We start from the raw sequence: 20,258 nt of genomic DNA on the forward strand, positions 1-20,258 counted from the left end.
GTGCAGTGTCCTGAGCTCTGGTCTGATACTGCTTTGTGGGATTGTTTGGAATTTTGCTGCTTTAACTTGACTGGCGGGATGAGGTGTTTGAGTCTGTTTGCAAGCCAGGAAAAGGAGGGGTTTAGTCAAGCTGCAGAGATGATTATACCATAGGGGCTTACTATAACCATTCTGGCCATTTGTCTTTCTCTTCCCTGGAAGTAGCATATTTTAGCACCTGAAAAATTTGACCTTTGTTATATTTATGCAGCTCTCTTCATTTTGTAAATCCAGTTTGTGTGATCTTACGGTAAATGCTTGGGGGCAGCTATTCCTGTTTGTTGTATTCCCACAAAATAAATCACAGCGTCAGCTGTAAGAAAGCCAGGTGACCCATCACTGTGAACACTGTGAACACTGAAGACCCACCATCCAGAGACAAACTTGCTGTGAACACTATGGGTGTATGTTACAGGGTCTGTTCCATGGTTCTTTGTGCTGAAACTTGCTCAAAATCTTGCCCAGGCTCTGGAAGGAGAATTTGTCTTCCTCTTCTTCCAAGGGATTTGTTCAATTGTCTGCAAGTGAGTCATTTCCCCTCTCCTCCTTCTGAAAGCGGGCAGGCTACAACTCGAGTTGGGAATTACCCCAAGACTCATAAACTTCATCCTGTCTTGGGTGGGCTGGGTTTTTTGTAGGAATGGGGTTTGAATTAACAAATAAAAACCCAGGTTAGTTTTGTGTAGTTATGTAACAAAGGCATAATCTTACTTTTCCTTATTAATTCCTGATAATGCAAACAAAGCTCAGTGACACCACACTTCTGTATCTACCATGCCACCTCAGGGAAGGAGGTTCGATGTGCATCTCTGACTGCGTTGTCTTAAGCAGGAGAAAGGAAGGAGTATGTGGTCAGACCTGAAGCTGCCATCAGAGAAGCAGTAAGTGCTGTGGCTGGCACACAAGTCTGTGCAGACCCCTGGAGAGAGGGAGATGAAGATGTGAAGACACTTTTCTGGAGAGGAGGGAAACGCCCAGTCTGAAGCCTTGGCTGAACAGAGTTGCCTCAGCACTGCTTGTTATCATTCCGGCTTCAGGAAGAAGGGCAGCTGGACTTTTGAAAATAAACATCCTGCACTGAGAAGATACATGTTTCATGCTGCCAGTTTCCTTCTACAAGGAAAATTAACTCAAGAAGCTTCCAAAATTTGCCGGTGCTTGGCAGAAAGGCTTGCAGCCATATAGCTCTTGCTGTGGGCTGCTGGAGCGCCATGCCTCTTCGACGCTCTGCAACTGTTGCTCCCTATTCTGCCTCTTTAACTTGTGTTCTTGCAAGGGCTCCATGGTGCTGCTTGGAATATCTGAGCCAGCAGCAATGGGGAAACTGTGAGGATTAAAAAAGAACCTTCCTGTGTTACTGTCACTTCACTTTTAGCTTTGTTTTCTTGTAGTGACGACTGAGATGAGAGGAAGTACCTAGTTTCAGGTAAAAGAGGGACATAGGTGAAAAAGAGAGGCATCAGGTACTTTTTGCATTTATTATGAACTTAATTAGGAAAAAGTAAAGCTTCTGTGAAAGCAGGGCATCTCTGTCCTCTTCCACTGCTTTTTCCATGTGTAGCAGTCTGTTGCCATACGCATTTACCCATCGTTGAGCAAGAAGTAAAGCAGTACATGGAAAACATACATGGATTCTCGTATCGATTGTGTTATTTGAAGCTCACATCACCAATGCTTCCTTTTTATGAAAAGCGATAGTTCAAAAATAGCAGTGAAGAAGAGGTCATATGCACAAAGCCCTACAAAGCTTTGTGAAAAGCAGGCGGAAAACAGACCTTATGAATGTTCCCGCAGAGCAAAGGCTGAAACCTGCAGCTTGAGCAGGTCCCTCTCTGCCTGCCATGCCCCGAGCGGGTGGTGGGCACCTGCTGCTGGCTGGTGCCACGCTGCGCTGCGTGCCCAGCTGCGGGGGCACGGCAGAGAAACGGGGGCTTCAAGGCTGCAGGAGAGTCGGAGCCTGGGAGGGGCAGTTCGGAGAGGCAGGGAGCTGGGCTGGCCGCAAAAATGCACGCACAGACAGTAGGGGTTCACAAGGAACAAAGTTTCACTAATTAGGCTAGTCATGGAAAAATCTCTCTTCTTGTTAGCATGCCTTAACCCAATTCATTCCTTTCCTGAGTATAATTAATTTCTCAAACCTCTGCTAATTTGTTTATTTCTTTTTATGAGCCTTAGACAAGAACTTAGGGGGTTTAGTAAATTCCATATACCATTCCTGCATGATGCACATTCAAGACAAAATTCTCATTCTGGTGGTTCTTCTAGATTAAATAAGAGTCACATTCTGTTTTATTGTGGCTTTTTTCCCAATAAAATCTGCATTATTAAAATCCTGTTTAGCTCTTTTGTATCCCTGCCATTCTCAAATAATAATTAGCCTTAACTAGACAGCATAATGGTTCTGTTTCATATTTCTGGATAAAATATCTACTTTCATATGTATAAACTAATAAAATGTAGCACAACTGTTATAAAAACATTCAGTGCAGAATTAATCTTGATGGAGCACAGTGTAGAAGTGGGACTAATAAACATTATCTTTAAGCAAAAAAATCAGCAGCATGTAAAGTACGTAAGATTATTAGAGCACTGTGATCCTGAAAATATTCTCATTCATATTCCTATTAATATTTAATTTATATAAAAATATTGTAGATACAGCCGTACAGTTCCATGGGCTGCTTTTTTTTAATCACCTTAATATAGCACACATTCTGCTTTATCATAGTAGATCCAGTTTGGCTAGGAAAGTTCAAAGAGAAAATAAAGTATCTGGTGTTTTAATATTAAATTATATTCCCATCATGAATTTAAAAAAAAAAAACCCACCAGTGGGTTGGAAGACCCTCCACAATGATCCACTGGTATCACAAGATCTTTCAGATCTCTTTTGTGTTGATGTCATGCAAGAGCACTATAGCAGATAAAGGGAGAAAGGACTGATTTTGCACATCAGATTACACGGCAGCGGGAGGGCTTCAGGACTGGATTGGGAAAACATCCTCACAGAGACCTTATCCAAGTCCAGGACCCCATCAGCTGGCAAAACTTTGTGCTGTGGTGCAATACAGCAGCATCTTCCTTCCAGGTGGGTGAGCATTTGTGCATGCATTTGCAATACAAGTAATGTAGCTCTACAGACTTTTTTTTTTCTCCTCCGTGGAAGGACAGAATTGGTCAGTGGAACAAGGGATCTGCTGCCCAGCTGTCTTCTGGGTGGGATTATGGCATGAAAGAGAAAGCAGGCATTGCACTGCAATACATGACCTATAGGCTATTTGTGGAGGAGTGTGAAAAGGGAGTTAAGTGTGTGACTCGCGCTCCACACACAGGGACTGATCGCAGTTAAGTGGAAGCAGAGATTTGCAGATCACATAGGCTGATTGTCAGTGAAAAATCATGACTAGAGGGGAGGCTACTGGTGGGCTACTGTGAAGGATTAGGAGTAAGCCTGATACTACTTAGCATTTTCAGTTGCAGTGAAGGACCAAGCACAAAATGATTAATCATTAAATTTGTAGATAACACAAAGCTTGGTGAAATGGTAAATTTTATTTCAAAAAGGATAATAATGAAGAATAATCCTTATTTCTTGGTAGCTTGGGCTTAGTCAAAGAGGTACGCTTGAATATGGTCAAAAGGCAAATTATAGTTAGGGACTAGTTAAAGACACAAAATTGTGGAGAATAGGACTTTTAAACGTTGTCAGTAGAGAATTGATTTTGCAGCCGGAGGTGACATCTTTCAGAGTAATACAAATGCATTGTGTCCTGTTCCTGAGATGCATTTCCAAAGGAGATGTGCAATAGGTGGATGTGGTTCAGAAAGTATTTGAGGGCTGGGAAAAGTGCTTGATACTGTGAAACCTAATCTGTTTTTTAGATCAGCAAGAAGGCTGAGAGATGACTTCTTGTGTGGTGTATAAACAAGTGGGGAGAGAAAAAGTAGTCACAAAAGACTCTTCAATCTATTGGACTGAGGTTTAATAAGATCTGGTAGCTGGAAGCCAAAGCCAGAGAAATTCAAATGAGCAATCTGGCACAAATTCTTCTCAGAGGGGTGCTTAGCTATAGAAAAACCTAACAAGAGAAATGAGGAGTTTTTTGTGCTGCTTTCAGATCCAGACTGAATCCCTTCTTGGAAAACAGGAAGATATTCTATAGTTGGTTACTACTACAAATTAGAGGAGTTTCTATAGGAAAATGTAATGGTCTGTGTTATACAACTGATCAAGCTATAGAATTTAGTGGTTTGTCCTATATTTGGCCTTTGTTTTACGAACACGCAATAGAAGCGATAGCATTCGTGTTAGTGTGGGCTTATTGAGAAATTAAGCATATTTATAAATTGAAATGACATATTTATGGTTGTATTGTTTAATGGGAAGTACCAGCTGCTTTGAAATTAGTCCTGATCACTTACTCTAATGCAGATCTTTAGTACTGGGAAAACTGGTGCCTCGACCAAATATTCTCACGTATTTGTTGCTGTTTTCTGGGTTGTTGTGAAGGCCAAAAGTTGCCATTATGATCCTGAAAAATTGAGTCTTTATCTGACCAGTGGTAACAAACCACTTGTGACATAAAGTGTAAAATACAGAGGAGTGAAGCTTGTCAGCATTGTACCAGTCTGAACATTGGTGAGTTATCCTCATGTATGCTTTTCTGAAAGATGTCCAAGGTGCACTAAGAATTTTAGATGCAATGTATTAAATCTATGATCTGAAATGGAAAGGCTGAGACAATGCTGCCTTAGCTACTTGAAGTTTAGGAGTACCTAGAGAGTAGGTCCTGAAGAAAGCTGCAGTATTTATTAATTCAGTTGCAAGTATCAAGCTATTTCTTTTAGAGTTAATCTGTAATATTTTAAATGTAAAATTACCACAATAAAATTTTATTAAAAATTAAAACTCTTTTGCTGTTGCAGAGTGTTACAATACAGTGCATTGGCAGGTTTTACATGCAGCTGAGTTTTGGATTTTCTTGAGTCTTAGCCCTCTGGTGCACAATGTGAACTTCTGTACATAATCGCAGTGAGTTGTATACAGTTCAAGCTGGGGCCTCTGTTTCTGGGCAAATCTAAAAATGCTAGGGGTTAATAATCAGTGTAAAATTTTGAATGCCCATTTCTGATGTGTGGATTAAGTTAGCTAGCAGCACTGCTTTCCTCAAGGCCCTCTGGGTCTCTTCCCAGGCATCACCACCGTTGCACTCCAACAGTTCATAGTGCAGTCGTTCTGGTGGAGCCGTGTTCTGCCCTTGGCCTCCACAACAGTAACATCTATTATTGTTCCAAGATCTTCTTCAGCAAAACAACCCCTCTCTCCCTTGCTGGGATTTTGGGGAGATGCCACCTGTTCCTCCAGGGTGTGTGCAGAGGAGGTTACAGCTGCGTGTGAGTGCAGGGCTGCTGGTGGTGAAGCCACTGCTGTTGGCAGCCTCTGCCTCAGGCGTTGGCTTGCACAGAGTTGTTGGGAAGTGGCAGGCACTCTTGTGACCACAAATCTTCCTAAGATTTTTGTTTGTCCTTGCCTGTCTTTTTATATATCCATTAGGCCCCTCTGACTCTGGCATCAATTTTCTCCAGCGCAGGCATTCTTGTTTTCAGCTTTCTATTCTACAAAACAAGCAACCAGGGATTCGTTGGTGCTGCCTTGTTGCTATATGTGGACCAAGGTCTTTCTCTGATAGGTTTTTCAGCATTGCTTTGACATCATTTTCTACTCTTTGGTTGTGGGTAATGCCAGTTGGCGTTACCTGTCTGATTCAGTTCAAACTATGTAAATTCACAGCTTCCAAACAAGAACCGATGTCAGAAGGCACTGTGACAGTTTCACCAAGGCAAGTAAAAAGAGAGTTGATATGTAGAAGTGTGGAATTGTTTGGTACCGTTGCTTCACTGAAAAAAGGCTAAAAATCTGTGAACTTTTTTTTCCAGATGTTGCAAACAAATTCATGCTCACATTTTTGCAGGATATCTTCTGTTTTTCTGCTTGATTTGTCTTTCTAGTTTTAGCGTGTGTGACAACCTTTTATAACCTTTTTTATGCCGCTGTTCATATTTTTTTCAGAGTTCTGTATTGAACTTTGTATTTGATACTAGTTTTTATTAAACCGTGTATTTCCTAGCTCTCCGGTGGTTTCCTTCAGTCTCTAAATGACCATCGTATATTCCTTCTGACATATTTCTCTAGCACCTCAGAAATCACTCTCTTGTTGGCTTTGAACAAAACTCTGTATAGTGCTGAGAGCATTGAAACTGATAAAAGGGCTGGAATTACACTGTCCCAGCCATCCCTTAGTAACAGCCTTAATTACTTTATGCAGGATCTTTCCTCAGCAGTAAGTCTGCCCTCTATCTTCTACTGGACAGGCGCTTTTTTCCTTTTAAATCGGGTTAACGTAATCCAGCTCTGGACTTTGCTCCTCTGCACTTTTTCAAATGCTTTGGAGAATTTGACTGCAGTGACCACATCTCTTCCAAGTTTTTATTCAATTTGCAAATCATACTTTGCTAGTTGAGAAAATAGCCTGTGTATTGCTCTGGGAAACCTTGTAGGTGGTGACTATCAAACTCTTTTTAGAAGTAGCAGTTGATGGCTTCTGGTGAGTATCAGGCAGCATTGCTTCTGATTAATAAAAACCTGTTATACCCCTGAAAAAGAGACGTTGACCATTTTACTATTTGAACGTATTAAAATGTAGGGTTTTGCAAGGACGTGTATTATGTAATGTTCACTTTTGTCTGTGGCTCGGTCTCTTGTAAGGAAACTTTGTCAGTGTCCCTCCTCAGAAATAGTGGCTGGCACTTAGTTCGGTTTCTTTGCTTCCTACAATGATACCTCAGGGCTGTGAGCCGCATGTACAAACTCCTACAGTTTTTCACATTCTTTACTGGGATTTGCACTCACATCTGCTGCACAGCTGCACCAGCAGGATCGCTGATATGGGCAAGACACAAAATCCTTGTTGACCATTCTATGTCTTTTCATATCCTTTTCTCATTTGGGAGGAAACATAATGGTGATGGCCACTGTCTATTTATACTCCTCTTTGAACTTTGTTCCTGTGCTTGCTCTTTCTCTGCTGTGGCATTCTGGTATCCGCTTATCTTTACCCAGAACCCCTAGGTCTCATCAAAGATCCTTAGACCCTTGGACAGCTGTTGTAGAGTTCTGCCTGTACCAAAATGACGCTTACGTGGATTAACGCTTTTTGTGCTAACAAACGGCTGTTGTGTTTCCGACTGAAAATTTAGGCATGCCCAAGATAGCCTGTATCTCACCCAGAGGAGGCAGCAGCCATGTGCCATGCATTGAATCATGGTACAGGAGTACCAAACAAATGCCGACACTTGATTTTCTCTCCCAGAAGGTACAATGTCATGCAGCTACCTGAGAGCAGTAGAGCACTGCAACAGCGTGCCAAACATAGAATCATAGCATTATTTAGGTTGGAACCGTTAAGATCATGGAGTCCAACTGTTAACCTGACACTACCAGGTTCACTACTAAACCATGTCCCTAAGAGCCACATCTACACGTCTCTTAAATACCTCCACGGATGGTGATTCAACTACTTCACTGGGCAGCCTGTTCCAGTGCTTGATAACCCTTTCAGTGAAGAAATTTTTCCTAATATGCAATCTAAACCTCCCCTGGCACAACTTGAAGCCAACTTAAGCAAATAGCTGAGGTGTGCACCTCACTAACATAGTCATGGTGCTTCCAGTCCTGATACTGGTGTGCTTTGTACTGATACAGCGTCTCTGCCGTGTCGCATAATGTCTCCTGAAGATGAGAGTATTGTGCAGTTGCCTAAGCATTTGGCCTAGTCCATGTCCTCCAGGTTTCCCCTAGTTAGGGCGTCCCAATGTTTCTTTTATATTCTTACTTATATTGTAGCCTTACAGGAGGAAGGCTCATCTTCATTTTCCTTCTGGAGAACCAGAATTACCTAATCCCTTGCTTGTTTGTCAGAGCAGCTAGTGACTTCCACTCCACTTCAGGTGTTGCCATGTGGTAAGCAGCATAAATCACTGGCATCATAAAACTGTAGGTCATTTGGGCTCTGTGACCAGGATGTTCCTCAATTGCCTGTTGCTTGCCTCTCCAAAGAAATGTATAGCTGAGCAAGACCAAGAGTGAGGCATGCTTTTATCCTCTTAATTCGTATGCTATTGGTAAATGCTATAAACTGAGTCTTTTCCAATTATCTATTTGTCCATACGTATATTTAATTTACCAGCTGATGGGATATTTGCTCAACATTTATCTCCAAAACTACAGGTATTCTTTATTAGCTGTACACTTTGTTAGCTGATCATTGGGATCCTTCTTTTGGGTGTCTGTTTAAAATACAGCTTCTGTGAAGAAAGTCCTGCACTTTCAAATTTAAGTGTTACAATTTTGAAGCTAGCTATCACTGTCTCTGCCTGCTGCTTGCTCCTCAGTGCTCCTGGCTGTGTGCGCGCAGCATGCCTGGGGTTGAAGAGTTTGCCAGTTCCAACTCCAGGCATCAAGAAACACCTGAACTGCTTCTTGAGCTGAGAAAGACAGGCCGACCGCAGAGAACGAAGAGTTGTCTGTGTTTTGCTTGTTTTCCTTTGCTAGTATTCAGAAATCACGCAAAGCCAAAGTGCTTTACCCAGTGGGCACAACGCAGTCAGCACTGCGCGGTGGCAGGGGCACAGCCACCAGCTGACTTTTTTTGTGACAAAAAAGGTAGAATTTATAGATGAAGTCAATGAACTTTGTAGTTGTTTTCTGCACCTTGTTACTGGAAGCAGAGTGACTGTGTTAAAGCCACTGACAGAGATCAGCCTGCAAACCTAAACAATACTATTTATCCCAAATCCCAGAAGTGTTTCCTGGGTGGCGTCCCTGACTTCTGGAATGAACACAAGACTGTTGAGAATAGCAAAATTTGGTAACCAAGCTGCCCAGGGAAGTAGTGGAGTCACCGTCCCTGAAGGTGTTCAAAAAAAGGGTAGATATGGCAGTTCGGGACATGGTTCAGCAGGCATGGTGGTGTTGCGTTGATGGTTGGACTTGATGATCTTAGAGGTCTTTTCCAACCTTAATGATTCTATGGTTCTGTATTGGATATCAAAATGAGTGAGACAGGTTTTGTAGCTGTCTTCTCAGAAGGCATTGAGCATTTAAGCGTAGCTGTGTCCTATCTCGTTGCAGCCTGAATGCAGCCCTAGCAGGACGTAGGAAGAGCTGGCAGCACACCCTGCCCTGGAAAGCCTGGGGTCTGTCAGCATGCATCTGCATTAGCGTGCAGAGTCAGAGTCATCAATGTTGTTTGCAAGACTTGTCAGATAGAATACAGAAACCAAATGATGTATCTCAAGACTATTTTCAGTCAAAACAAACCATGCTTTCTGTTCCTTTTTTGTATCCATGTTCAGTTAGACTGGGCAGATTTGTTTTATTTTCATCTTCCTGCTATATGAAATACCACATTTAAGCTGCTTGCTATATTTAAGAGTCCAGATCTGTTTCTTGTGTGATTAGCTCTTGTTGCATGGATGTCACCAAGTCTGAATTTGGGTCAATGTCTGCCTATTAATAAGAAGGGAATCTTATTAATTCCCCCTTTTTTCCCCTGCTTATTTCTTTGAGTTATTTGGTTCTGAAGCAAGGTCATTGCCATTACATTTCTTAGCAGTCTCTCTGATTGCAATATTTCTGTTTAAACAACTAATCTTTAGAAAAAATTCATGGCTATCAACACTTCTATAATGTGTGTGTAACGTCAGAGTGGAGCTGGGACTCTTCCTCCTAACTTCGTCTTTGCAGATTTTACAGAGCTTCGAGCTGATTGCATTTTCCTATCATTCTGTTCAGTCCATTTTGTTGTCAGTAGGGTCTCATTGCTGTGTGTGGGTAGATTGCCTTGGTCTGCATCTTTTACATCTTTTACATTTGATTTCAGTGAGAATCTCTGAATGTTTTATGTATCTCATAGCAAAGAACCTTGACTCTTCCTGAAAATTGTGACATTTAGATTAGCTCGTCTGTGTGCTTGCTTAATGCTCTTTCAGAATGGCAGAATTTTTATTCAGTTCATCTTTAAATAGACATGTTATTCTTGTTTTTCTACATTGGCTTAGAACCCTTGACAACTAAACCTTTGACCATACTTTAAATTGTAATTTTTTTCATTATTTTATGATGAACACACCAAGCAACACTTTTTCAGAATTCATCTTGTCAGAAGATGCTATTTCTTCCTGTGCGTATAAAAGGAAATACAGAAGATGAGTTACTGTTTCTTGCATTTGACTGTTTTAACTTGAATATTTTATTGCAGAATGACAAATGAACAGTATGTTTTATTTATTTATTGAAGTTACATGCTGCAATGATATATATATATATAGATATAAAACCTTGCAGGGTAGTATGAGTAGTGCATTACCCTCTTCATTAGAATGGGTGACAGTGTTGTCTAGTAATAAATTTGGAAAATAAAAGTGAAAAGGTGTACTTTAGTGAGCCCCTGAGAGCAGAATTTGTGATACCTTGTGGAATATTCAGTCAAAACTATGAAGAAGTTCATAGAACAAGTTATACAAAAGAGCTTCTAAGGCTCACTGTACTTTTTAATGCTAATACAGTTCTAAAGTGTATTAAATCTCAAGATCTAAGGTCTGAATAAAAAGCTTGTTGCAGAAAGCATACTAAGAAAATATTAATGACTTATGAGTTTCTTCCATCTGTCTGTATACTGACTACACAAGGATTACAGAATCACAGGAGAGTTGAGGTTGGCAAGGACCTCTGGAGATCATATATTCCAACCCACCTGCTCAGAGCAGGCTCAGCCAGAGCAGGATGCTCATGATGTACATGCAGCCATGTACAGTCAGGTTCTGAATTTCTCCAAGGACAGAGATCCATAGCCTCTCTTGGCAACCTGTTCTAGTGTCTGACCACATTCACAGCAAAAGGGGGTTTTCTTATGCTTAAATGGAATTTCCTGGTTTTCAGTTTGTGCCCATTGCCTATCATCTTGTTACTGCAACTACCTGAAAGGAGGTTGTAGTGAGGCAGGTGTCAGTCTCTTCTCCCAGGTAACCAGCGATAGGACAAGAGGCAATGGCCTCAAGTTGCATCAGGGGAGGTTTAGATTAGATATTAGGAAAAATTTCTTTACTGAAAGAGTGGTCAGACATTGGAACAGGCTTCCCAGGGAGGTGGTTGAGTCACCATTCCTGGAGGTCTTTAAAAAATGTGTAGATATGTCACTTCGGGATATGGTTTATTAGGCATGGTGGTGTTGGGCAAATGGTTGGACTTCATGATCTTAGAGGTCTTTTCCAACCTATGATTCTATGAGGGCACCACTGAGAAGAGTCTGGCTCCATCTTCTTTACTCCCTCCCAGCAGACGTTTATATACACTGATAAAGATTTCCTTGAACCTTCTCATCTCCAGGCTGAGTAGTCCCAGCCCTCAGCCTTTCCCCTTATGAGAGACATTCAGGTCCTTCAGTCATCTTTATGGCCCTTCAGTGGACTCAACTCCAATATTGTCCATGTCTCTCTTGTACCAGGGAGCCCAGAACTGGACACAGCACTCCCAAGTGTGGCCTCACCAGTGCTGAGTAGAACATCTCCCTCAACTTGCTGAACATACTCTGCCTCATATAGTCCAGGAGGCTGCTGATCTTCTTTGCCACAAGGGTGCATTGCTGGCTCATCGTCAATTTGGTGTCCACCAGTATGTCTTCTGCAAAGTTGCTTTCCAGCCAGTTGTCCCCAGCACGTACTGTTGCATGGGCTTATTCTTGCCCAGCTGCAGGACTTGGCATGTCCCTTTGATGAACTTTGAGATTCCTGTTTGCTCATTTCTCCAGCCTGTTTTGTTCCCCCTGAATGGCAGCAAAACCATCTGGTCTCACAGCCACCCCTCCGAGTTTTGTACCACCTGCAAACTTCTTGAGGGTGTATTCTGCTCCATTGCCTAGGTCATCAGTGAAGAGGTTAAACAGTATTGGCCTCAGTATTGACCCCTCAGGTACACAACTAGTGACCAGCCTCCAGCTGGACTTCTTGCTGCTAATCCACAACCCTGCGAGCCTGGCAGTTTGGCCAGTTTTCAGTCAAGCTCAATATCCATTTATCTCACCTGTATTTCATCAGCTTGTCTGTGAGGATTTTATAGAAAACAATGTCAAAAGTCTTCCTGAATCAAGATAAGCAACATTCACTGCTCTTCCCTCAGCAAGCCAGTCATCTTCTTGCTTTAGACTGTCAGGTCAGTCAGGCATGAGTTCAGCTTCATAAATCCATGCTCCCAGTCACCTTGTCCTTTATGTATTTAGAAAAGGTTTCCAGGAGTATTTATTTCGATCATCTTCCCAAGGACTGAGATGAGTTTGACCAGCCTGTAATTCCTGGGATCCTCCTTCTTACCTTTCTTCAAGGTCAGAGTGACATTTGCTTTCTTCCAGTCAATAGGAACTACCTTTGATCGCCATGAACTTTCAAAGAGTATTGAGAGTGGCCTGGCAATGACATTGGCCACATCTTGTCACATCCCATGCATGGGCTTTAGTATATCCAGTTCACTTATTCATTCCCTAACCTGATTCTTCTCCATCAAAGTCTAATCTTCCTTGCTCTAGACTTTCCCATTGGTCCTGGGGACTTGGGATTCCTGAAGCAAGTCCTGCTGGTAAAGACTGAGGTGGAGAAAACATGGAGTATTTCAGTCCTTTCTGTGTCATTTGCCACCGGGTCCCTGCATCATTCAGCAGTGGGCCTGCATTTTCCCTATGCTTTTTTTTTTTTCTTTTTTTTTGCTGCTGTTACACCTGTAGAAGCTTTTCTTGTTGTCAGTTGAATCTACCCTCACCAGACTGAACTCCAGGTGGATTTTGGCTTCCCTAAATCTATATCTGTATGCTCAGACAGTGTCTCTATATCCCTCCTGGGTCACCTGTGTCCACCTTCCACTTCTGAAGCATAGGAAGTTCCAGCTGAACATGAGGAAGAACTTCTTCACTTTGAGGGTGATGGAGCACTGGAACAGGTTGCCCAGAGAGGTTGTGGATTCTCCTTCTCTGGAGATATTCAAGACGCTCCTGGACAAAGACCTGTGCAACCTGCTCTAGGTGACCCTGCTTTGGCAGGAGGGTTGAACTAGATGACCCACAGAGGTCCCTTACAACCCCTAACTTTCGGTGATTCTTGTATGCTTCCTTTTTGTGTTTTAGTTTAGTCAGGAGCTCCCTGTTCATCCATGCAGGCCTCCTGCCACCTTTTGCTTGATTTCGTGTACATTGGTGTGGTCTGTTCCTGAGCTTGGAGCAGCTTGAAGCTTTTTTCTCTTCTCTCAGCATCCCAGACTCCACCATTTATGGTCACTGTAACCAAGGTTGTCTCTGATCTGCACGGCCCCAGCAGCAATTCCTTCTCCATAAGCATGAGGTGCAGCAGAGTGTCTTCCTTCCTTGGTTCCTCAGTCATCAGTGTCAAGCAGTTATCAGCGCATTCCAGAAACCTCCTGGACTGCCTATGCTTTGCTGTGTTGCACTTCCAGCAGATACTGAGGTTGCTGAAAACCCTTGTGAGGAACAGGACCTGTGAGCATGAGGCTTCCATCAGATGTCTGAAGAAGGCCTACCTCAGGACCTGCTATTTTTGTATTTCTGATCAGGCAATCTGTAGCAGACACCCACCACAGTATGGGGTATCTAGAAGACCTAAGAGAAGACTATATGTGTATATAATCTCATAGTACCTGGGAGGCAAGCAGTGAGAACGCTGAGGGGTGTTAGTGGGTTTGTACATGACAGTTCTTAGCTGGCTCAGCTGGTGTCCCAACGCAGAGCTCCGTGCATCCCAGCTGCCCTCTCGCAAACAGAGCAACTTGCCCTTCCAGTCTGTCCTTCCCAAAGTTCCTGTATTCGTCCATGGAGTGCTCCAGGTTTGGGATCAGCAGTTATTTCTGAGGACACCATCAGTGGTGTTGCTCCAGGAGGTAGTCCTCGCTGCTGAGGCAGATCCCTAGCAATGTGGAATTATGCAGCACAGGGGAGGGAATAGCAAGTATTTGTCAAGACATGCAGCTTTAATTATTTTCACGAAATTTAAATTCAGACAGACATTCAGAAAGTAGTTTCCAGGAAACTGTAGCTTCCTCAGAAGTGCTCATGACTAACATAATTAGCAGTTTTTTCAGATTGCTGCACATGCTTACACATATTCAGAGTAAACATAGTTGAATGAGCATTTACCTGGCAATAGAACATGGAAGCTTATGAAAGGATTAACTTTATTTGGATATTCCTGACACACTGACACATCAGGATTCTTTTCCTTTAATTGTATGTTATGTTTTGTATGAAGCATTGGAAAAACAACATACAGAGTGCAATTTATCTCCTCCAGAGCACTAATGTAACTGATCTGTTGCATTAACAATACTAATTACACTAATGTAACTGATCTGTTATTATAACAATAGTCAGTAGCATGCCGGATTCATGCAGAAATAGCATACGGAAGAAACACGGGGCTAGCCTGCCCTGCTGCGTACTGTGCTGCTTGCATGGGCCAAGCTGAGGCTAGTCGGAGCAGAAGAATCCATCTCTCTTCAACAGTTTATCAGATGTCAATTTTATACAACTGCCGCTTCTTAGTTACTTTACTATAGTAGTATAAACAGAAGTTAAATACTATAGGATTATAAACAGAAGATATACATTCTTATTCTTCTGTATTTGATTATGCTCTGGCCAGAATTTGTTTTCTGCTTTAGCTGAGAAACTACTGTACACATACTGATGTTTATTTTCTTACAAGGTCATTGCTGTGCTTGTTCTTCCATCTGGAGGGGGGGTTGACATACTGAAGTATGAGCAAGACTGGACCTGAAGAAGACTATTTCGATCTGTTTACCTTTACTGTAGAATTTCCTTTTTTCTAAAGTTCTTAGTGAATGCAAAGAGGAAAACTTTAATAAGTTGGGCAATATGTCAGGGAATTTATGTGACTAGCAGCTTCCTTACCAACTAGTGTCTGTCCTCTGCATCATCTGAATTCAGAAGAAAAGCCAGGATTTGAAATAATGAAGGCTTAGAACTTTTTGTCATTGTTGTTTTTGAGAATGGAGAATTTAAAAATGAAAGATAAGAAGACTGCCAAAGCAAGGGCAGGTCTGTGGGTAGTACTGCAACCTTCCATAGCCATATCTGCACCTCTATTAATAGAATAGAGGGGTGTTTACATGTGATGTTGTTCCTGCATCTTAAATGTCTCCTGTGAGCCTGGAAGTTGCACAGAAGGACGTGAAGCTGCTGTGGAAGTTTTTGGTATTTAACTTGCATGTTGGGCTTTTTTTTTTTTCTGTGGGAGGGTCACTGCGTCTCCTTGCCAGCAACTGGCCTCTTTCTTTCCCCACTGTAGGAGATGCTTAACATAGACCAGTGACATATAACCCGACTGTACAAGTCCTGCTTTGTTGATCCAGCTTTGATCAGGAAAGTTGGATTAGGCAATTTCTTAATCTCTCCTTTCCAACCTCAGCTATTCTGGCATTCTGTGAGTTAGTTGACCAGAGCCACAATAACTCCCCAGATGCCTGATGAGCTTTAATACCCTTGCCCAGATTTTCATTCCCTTCAGTGTAATCTACTCCGAGCACACATTTGCAGAGGAATATTGCTAGTAATAACAATATTTTATCACATGGAAATTTTATCCAAAGAAGTTAGCATTGTTTGTGGTCTCAGTTTCTATTGGTGGTAACACTGCTATATCTGGTGACAGGTGGAGATGTTCCTGATTTTATCTGTTGTAAGAGTGGTTTGAATCTTATCTTTTGCAGCCAAGCTGAAGAATAAACTTTCCTTTCAAATACACATGAAGGTCTTAGCCTTATACCTGCATGCACAACCATGAGATAAAGTTAATATTTATTCCACAAGTGGAGGGAGAACACAATACTGATAAAGAGCTTCATTTTCAGCAGAGTTGATATAAAATGCTGCTGCTTGTCAATCACATTATAAAGTGGTTAACATATTTTATTAAAGTGGACACAAAACCCTCAACAAATATTGTAACTAAATATTACAGTTATGTGCCTTTCTGCAGTTTTCTCTACCACATTTTATTAACCCGTCAGCTTTGCATCCTATAACAAGGGTACTGGCAACCTAGCACCTCTTCTTGACCTCTGCTGAAGTAAGGAAGTCTGCACTGTGGATCTGAGAGGAGGATTGTGTCCAATGAGTGTGATTGCTCTTTCTTACACCTAAAGGAAGTAAAATAGTAGGACATGTTCTTTCTGTTACATCTGTGCTGTTTTATTATATGCCATGGTTATGAACGCATGTAAATGAGAGTACAACACATCAAAGACTGGACCTTTCAGTGTGTCCGTGTGGTTAAAAAGAAATGCAAATTTGGATTGGTGTTGTTCATGATTACTTGACTCTTATTTTGTTAGGAACATGTAGATAACTTTGAGTGCAAATATGTAACAAGTCTGCATGGTTAATTTATGTGGACTACTAGAAAAAGAGATTTTCCCATATATTAACTGTATTAATTTGAGGAAAAAGCATGAATCTTGGAAATACCACTTATGTAAATCTTACCAGCATTAGCTAGAATTCAAGATTTTTTTTTTAAATAAGGTTTCCATATCTATGTATGATTAGCAATGAAGTGATAAGATTGGGAGGATAATGTGATAAAGAAGTAGGAACAGTTATATGGCTTTATTTGGATATGTAAAGGTGCTCTTGATCATCGAGTATGGAAGCAGCTGTATGAACCTCTCTCATCCGGTTCACAGTAACTTCCAGCACTGAACCATTGTGACAGAGGAAAGCAAAAGGAAAAAAATACACTCCAAAAGATATGGAAAAAATAGAAGGGCAAAAAATGGTGATGTGTAACAGTTTATGAAGATGGGGGAAGTTCCTGTCCTTTCAATTGCTGGTGTTTGCTTTCTGCATCTTTAATAATGTATTGTCATTTTAAAGTAGTGTGTAGGAACATCATTTCACAACAGAAAAGGAAACAAGTGCTTGCAAGTAAATTGGTGAGGAGATACTTTAGTGCCAAAAGATTTTGTACATAGTGCTTTAGTGAGCACTCCCCAGGTACAGTACTTCTCCTAGTCCCCTTCTTTTCACTGGAATTTTTTTGAGGCAGTACACTTAAACCAGCTTATTTTGAAAAATACTCCTCTTGAATCTTCTCTCACAATGCAGCTAGATCCACAGTCAACGACAGCTTTGAGCTGTGTGCACCTTCTCCTGCAGGAACCTCCCCAAAAAAAGCAAAGAGAAAACTCAGAAAAAGAGGAATCTCTTTGTCCAGCCAAGATGACTGATTTTTTAATGGAAAAATAATCAAGGCAACTAGATACATTGAGCTAGAAATAGCAGTGTTTCTGCCTAATTCTTCATTTGTGTACCGTGCCCTTGCAAGACAGGTCTTGATTTGATCTAACTTAGTGTTTTCTGGAGTTGCATCAAGCTCTCCACAATCTTCTCTGGCTCTTGGGAATTTTGTTTCCAGGCTTGTGGATTTGTTCCAGGTCTCCTGCTGTCACCCACTGCCATCTCCCAGATCTCTTCCTGAGCTTGCTCAGCAGTCCATTGACAAACAGGGCAATATCACTTCTGTTGGAGAATTCTACTGACCTCATCTTTTCTTAAAGAATTGTATCTTTAGTATCTAACAAATCAAGCTGATACCAGATGTCACATGGAGTTTGAAGATCCTCAAGAAAATCTCGTCAGCATGAGAAACTGTCTAAGGAAAACACAGTTCGACTCCTAAAGAGAAAGTAATTTTACTCTGCTTTTCATCTCCTCCTGCAAGTGGAGTGTTCAGAGAAATCATTTGTCACTGAAGCTCCTGTGATGACAAATCCAAACTCATACTCTATGATTAGACTTTGTTCCTTTAGAGCAGGGATGGGGAACCTTCTTGTTGCTGGGGCCTGGGAGACCACACAAAACACCTGTACTGATCTGGTCATTAGTGGGTTCTCAGGGATGTCAGCCAGTGACTGCCCAGCCTCAGTGAAATGAAGTGAGGACCTACATCTGGCCTTCAAGCTGTAGGATCTGAGATCCTGCTGTAGAAAATTCAGTAGCAGATTTGTATCATACTATTATAAGAGCACCACTAGTAGTTTTTAATGTTATTAAAGCAGCTAATAAGACAAAAGAGATCACATAAAAGCACATTTCATTTTGTGGTGCTTTAGTATAGAAACTTGCTATGTAATTAGAAATAAAAACTCAGTAAATTAATGAGATCTTTTTATTGGAATTTTTTTTATCTTGTTCAATCCACCATGTAGTACACATGAGCTAACAGTTACAATATTATATTAACCACATTTATAGTGGGATAGAAGGGGGAAAACAATGAAGCATCCATCTATGAACATTAAGACATTTATCTGTGAAATTATGGTTATGTTTTTTCTTCTTTTGTTGACTAGTATTTAGTGCATTTCGCAAAAAGCAAAGTATAATGATCTGTAAATATGCTACGGATATGTAGTTCAGTCCTCACAACAAACAACTGCGGACAGAGTGAATTGTAATTCGCTCAAGTTCGCTAAATTTTTGTTCACTGCTTTTTGATTTGGAGAAAAGCCTTGCATTGTTCTTATATAGTACTTTAATAAATTAATAACTTAAATTTATAATGGTGAAGCATGTAGTGCAGCTGCTATTAGTAGTGAAATCTTACAGTTGTGCTGGAAATCTCATATGTATTGTTTTTCTTAAAGCTGCCACTTTTCATGTCATGCAAGTGGATCAGAATATCTACTGTCTTTAGCTTAAAAGGAGGGAGGTATTTTGTTGCTGTGGCCACACTAAACATGCTGAAAAGGTACCGTCCTTTCTTAAGTGAGGCTTATCATTCTCTGATCAGAAGTGCAGGGCTTGCCAGTGAACTAAGAACGAGGAGAAAGGAAAGAAAAATCTTTCTTGATCTAGACATATAACCACACCCAAATTTACTTTGGCCTTGATTTGGGCTTTATCCGTGGCAAGATTTTTCCTGTCTGTAGAGTGACTATTTTAAGAACAAAAATGCAAGCTTTGGCATAAGGTTTTCACCAGCTACTTTATTGCTAATTGCTAGAAAATGCCTCTGACATTCAAAAAGGTTGTTGAAATTGTCTATGAATGTTTTCAGCCGGAGAGGATGCCTGTGTGGAGTAGCACTAACAAGGAGGGGAATTTGTGTCGGCCCCGCTGGTTTTACTCATCAGCCTTTGTTAAATGAAATGTTGTGAGTCAGCATTGGGAGGGGAGTGGGCTTTTGTACATTAAACTCCACAGTGCTCTGTGAAGCAAATTTTGTAATGAAAGCCTTGAAAATGTTCCTGACCTGTTGTAGGAAAGGATTACTAGGAGGCAGTTCTTGTCTCTGTTTTCAGTGTAAGCTTTCTGATACGTCGTGACCTTGAGATCTTTTGTACTGCCTGTTTGGAAAGTCCTTGATAAGGGTAAAGAACTGAATGGGTTTAGATTTACAAAAAGATAATAATCACCTGATGATTTTTAAGATGAAAATAATTAGCTTAGCCAAAGCTTGTGTAGGCTGAAGGATTTATAATCTTCAGTCTAAACTACTACCAGCAGGAATCTTAAGGATCTATGAATTAAGGTTTCTGCCACAAAACCACCTCAAATTTGAATGAAGAGAAGAGCTCAACAAGATTGGTTTTCATATGGAGAAAAATGTCTGAGGACCTAACATCATTTTTACTGGGTGAGGGATGTGGTTATTTAAACGTATCTATCAGGAAGAAGTTATTAAAATGGCTATGTTAACCATTTGGTAGCAGACACAGAAAGAGGTGGCATTGTGCCTGTCTGAAGGCCCAGGGGTTCAGAATTTTAGGAATCTCCCATAGGATTCTGTGGTCATGAGCTCTTGATTTTGGTGCCACCAAAGCAACTGTGTGATGTAACATTAAACGTGACTAGTTGGCAAACAGGAGACATGTCACTGCTAGTTGTCTGGGGACAGATGATGGGCGTTTTGTTTAATAGTTTCCATAGTCACAGTGTGCTCTGTAGGAGCTCTGCGTGGTCAGAGTTTGACAGCAGAGGATCAGATGTTTTACTGACGCTCTGTGTAGTTCTGCTAATCTCAGCAGGATTCGTTGGGGGTATTAGTGCAGTAAGTGGTTTATGAGAAGAGATAATTAGCTC

The 20,258-nt window shown here is 41.3% G+C and overlaps 1 protein-coding gene across 2 annotated transcripts in view; it reads left to right on the forward strand.

Annotated features, from left to right (window-relative positions):
• The window catches only part of GPR158 (G protein-coupled receptor 158), a 209,119-nt gene that overhangs the window by 154,568 nt on the left and 34,293 nt on the right, over window positions 1-20,258 (forward strand). The gene's annotated exons all lie outside the window — the stretch shown is intronic.

Source organism: Opisthocomus hoazin, chromosome 4 (assembly GCF_030867145.1).
Source record: "Opisthocomus hoazin isolate bOpiHoa1 chromosome 4, bOpiHoa1.hap1, whole genome shotgun sequence".
In the NCBI taxonomy this organism is placed as follows: domain Eukaryota; kingdom Metazoa; phylum Chordata; class Aves; order Opisthocomiformes; family Opisthocomidae; genus Opisthocomus; species Opisthocomus hoazin.